Source organism: Phoenix dactylifera, chromosome 14 (assembly GCF_051530095.1).
Source record: "Phoenix dactylifera cultivar Ajwa chromosome 14, Ajwa_hap1_PhDact_Kaust_v1.1, whole genome shotgun sequence".
Lineage (NCBI taxonomy): Eukaryota > Viridiplantae > Streptophyta > Magnoliopsida > Arecales > Arecaceae > Phoenix > Phoenix dactylifera.
The window spans coordinates 13,862,264-13,866,688 of record NC_143203.1 but is presented as its reverse complement, the minus strand read 5'-3'; the positions used below and the strand labels follow the sequence as shown (position 1 = coordinate 13,866,688).

The 4,425-nt window shown below is 42.6% G+C and overlaps 1 pseudogene; it reads right to left on the bottom strand.

Annotated features, from left to right (window-relative positions):
- Positions 1-3,287: 3,287 nt before the first annotated feature.
- Positions 3,288-4,046, bottom strand: LOC148700054 (secreted RxLR effector protein 161 pseudogene; annotated as a pseudogene).
- Between the last annotated feature and the right edge of the window lie 379 nt (positions 4,047-4,425).

The following is a 4,425-nucleotide window of genomic DNA, read 5'->3' as shown; positions in this document are numbered from 1 at the left end:
AAGAAAAAATTTTGAAGTTCAAGTAGACAACATCCGTGAGATATCCACTTCTCACATTGGATTTACAAGCATCTCAACTTGGATGAAAATTTGAGAACTTTCACGGCCATGACCCAAGTGGAAGAAGAGATTGCCAAAGGGATAATTCTAGTATTTTTATGGTGCATTAAGACTAAGCTAATAAATAGACTCTCGATGGGTAAGGTTCCAGATATGTTAGAAGGAAGGATTATAGACTTGCAAATTCCCCCCATGCCAGTTTTATTTTCCCCTCAAGATGAGGAAAGCATTTCTAGACAAATCATTCTCATGAAATAGTATCGATTGTCACTTGTTATAATGGACTCAAGATATTTGATCGTATAATAGGTATGTTACCCATAGTGCTGCAGGCATCTCTTAATTTCCTATGTTAGATAAAAATTTAGAGCTGTGGTTCTAAAGGCTTAATAAATCTTTCAACCTTCAATGGATTTATATTTTACTTTCAATTTAGCAATCATGCAACCTAAATGATCAGACGACCCAGGATCCGCCACGTGGCGGGCCATAAGATGGCCTCAACAAATCTCTCCGAATCGCCCCCACTAAATGCTGATAATTATGGAGGGCGCTCCGGAGCTCGAAATACTGATGGTTGACCTCTCGCATTTCGCCAGACGAGATGCTTCAGAGAAGGGCGCATTAATGGCCGGCTTCTCACGTTTCGCCAGACCGAGTGCTTCGGGGGACGAAAAATTAATGATCGAAACCTCTAGAAAGGAACGCCCATGTGGAACACCGAAAAATTTCCACGGCGGATTCTACTCAAGAAAATCTGGAAGCTCGAACCTCCTAAATCCGACGTCGAGCTCTCGGCCAAGAAATATGCCAAGGCATAACCAGTTTGGTACACACCTCTTCTTGCCTATGTGATTGAAGCACTGGATGATTTGAAGTCTGCTTACTTCCATTATTCGAGCTGCAAGGCAGCTCGACCTCAGAAGTGGGGGACAAATGATAGGAAAAAAATGGATCGTCTAGCCCACAACTAAAAGGCCGCCCAGTTTTGGCCCAATAAACGTTAACGCCAACCAGTCGAATCTACACTTCGGCCCCGAGTCAGCTCGACTTCGAGACTCCGCCGAAGGCTCCACCAACTTCAGACATTCGCCGACTCCCCCGACCAAGTTTGGGGTGCTTCTAGTATTTGCCGACCTGCCCCAATTAAGCTTGGGGCGCCTACCTCAGCAGTACGCCCCGACTTTCGAGCTTGGAGCGCTCCATCGAGCATGCCTCGGAATCCGGAAAGCCGAGCTACTCACAACACCCGTCAAGCCGACCTCGTCAAACGCATGATGCGACCTTTTAACGAGCTCGGCCTCGCCAACGACCGCACCCATATGCGCACCTACGTTCATCTGCGTGGCCGTACTTTGCAACACTACCATGTCACGTCTCCATATCCGGCCTTCAACAATCAGACGGCACCTTGACCACTCCAGCCATACCCTGCCGTGACTATCAACACCCTACCGCTCTCAAGAATGTATAGTACTACACGACACCAGCCAATCTAAGCTGCGCGCCATCCGGCTCAGAGCCACACCCTCTCATGATAAGGGCTGACATTGCCTCTGCCACCTGGGCCACTCCACCGAGACTATAAATAGCTCGGTCAGGTAACTTGTAAAGGACTTTTGGGCTGGACCAAATCTACTCCACTCTAACTTGATCATCAAAGGGCTCTCACCGGAAATACTGGTGAAACTTTGTGCAGGTCCGCGGCCATCGCACAGGAGGTGGCTCCCGTCTTCTCCTTCCAATCACCGGCGGCTCCCTCGACTCCACCGGCATGGTCTCCCTCGGGCCAAATTTGAACCACAACAATCATAACTCCGGGATTAGTTGGATTGACTTGCTTCTAAACTACTGGATTGTCGGTCATCTTTGTTTTCGGACTCTTAGTCATCTATGCCTTCAAATGATGATACTTTCAGCCTTCAGCTAGTACAGACCAGTTTTCAATCCTTGATCCACTACCAGAAAATACGCATATAGTGACGAAAATTTTCATCACTATACCATGTTTCCGGTCACTAATACGGAATGGAATGGAACTCGAGAAGGATGCGTGAAGCCATGTCTGTTCGGTTAAGCAGGAGAGAGTGCAGGAGGAATGGAACTCGAGAGTCTAGATCGAAGCTCGATGCGCTGGGATGGCTTGGAGTAGATAGATATATATAGAGAGAGAGGAGGGATGAGGGACCCGGTTTATGCGATGGTTAGACCGTTGAAGTAGTCAGGAAGGGTGGTCGTGATTTGCTTTGTATTGTTTTATAAAGTAGTAATAAAATGGTTTCAGTTGTCCACCAATTCCAGTAGACCGTGGCCAAAGGCAACGTTCCCAAAGACGAAGTATAACTTGGTAAAGTATAACTTGATCTATAACCATATTGATGGTAGGTGAGAAACAGCAGATGGAATAGATCAATATTCGCCGCCTTTGACGGTACAACGGTTCGGCCAGCTAAATAGATAATAAGGCTTGTTTCGTAGTCTAATCATGAACTAGTCCAGCCATTTTAATTATAATTTAACCAATTACTTATTTGTTTAATTTTATGCTAGTATGGACATATGTGATGAACATGAAAAAAGTTAATAAATTTAAAGATACGGTCATCAATTGTTTATTGAGACATTCCTCCTCCAACTTTATTTTTGTTGCCATAGAAAATTGAACAGTTCAAAGAAAGATCCAAAGCTGGGAGCCTTCATGAAGATGTTCGGATACTTGGCCACAATGAGATTTAGCAACTTCAAGATGACCTCTTCCTTCCGTCACAGAAAAGGTCAATGTAGTTATGGTGGCAGCGAAGAACTTGAATAGTTCTAAATGCAAATACAGGGAATTCTTCATCGAGGTTATCAGCATTGGTTGCGCTTATCATAACAACATTGTGAGTTTACTAAACTTGTGTTCGGACGCATTCACTAGAATTCTCATATATGAGATTGTTGGGAAGAAGGAGTGATAGATAACAAATATGAATGGAAGACTTGTTTTATTTTCTGGAAACAGAGGAAAACAGAGGATATTTTTCAGCACACCAACTTCATAACAGATAATGCCTCTTTATAGGCTTACAACCAGCGGAAACACTAAACAACCAGATAAGAACCATAAACCAGAAAACTAAGAGATAAGTCCTGTCTAGAAACAAACTAGTAAAGAGATAAGTTTCGCCTAGAAACCAACTAACAAAGAGATAAGCCTTCCGAAAAATATGCTGTCAAAGTTTGAATCAGTCTTCAACACTCCCCCTTGATTCAAAATTGCCCATGCCAAGCTGTGATCTAAAGTACACATGCTTCTCACAAGGGAGTGACTTTGTGAATATATCTGCCACTTGCTCATTTGTGCTACAGAACTTTAAGGTCATCAAACCATTTGCAACTAGGTGCCGAATGAAATGGAACCGAATGTCAATATGCTTTGTTCTTCCATGGAATGCAGGATTTTTAGTCATTGAAATTGTTGATTTGTTGTCACAAAAGATTTCAGTTGCTTCTCTTGGTTTTTGATTAAGATCTGCAAGAAGTCTCCTTAGCCATACGGCTTGACATGCTGAAGAAGTTGCCGCCATATATTCTGCCTCTGAAGAAGATAATGCTGTTGTTGCTTGTTTTCTTGAACTCCAAGTGATAGCTCCTGATCCAAGACTAAAAATGCTTCCTGAAGTGCTTCTTCTATCATCACGTGACCCTGCCCAATCGCTATCAGTAAAGCCAAATAATCTGAAATTAGGAACATGAAAATACCAGATTCCATAATCCACAGTGCCAGCAATATAACGCAAGATCCTTTTAGCTGCACCAAAATGTTGCTTTGTGGGACTATGCATAAACCTAGAAACCATACCAACAGAGAATGCTACATCAGGCCTAGTATGAGTTAAATAAATTAAACCACCAACCAGGCTCCTGAAGTTTCTTGCATCTGCCTTTTCTATCCCGTCTTCAAGCTGCAACTTGTCATTTACATTCATGGGTGTAGCTGCCATCTTGCAATTCAGCATATTAAATTTCTTAAGAAGATCTGTTGCATACCTTCTTTGTGAAATAAATACTCCATCTTTTCCTTGCTTCACCTCAAGGCCAAGAAATTAATGCAACAAACCTAAATCTGACATTTCAAATTTTCTCATCATACTAGCTTTAAATTCAGCTATAAGAGAATTAGATGAGCCCAAATAGATTATATCATCAACATAAAGGCAGACTATAAGCAAATCAGTGTTACCTTGCTTCTTCAAATAAAGAGTAGGCTCATTCTCACTTCTATCAAACCCATTCTCTCGAAAGTAGGAATCAATTTTACTGTACCATGCCCGTGGAGCCTGTTTTAACCCATAGAGTGCCTTTTTCAATTTGTACACCTTT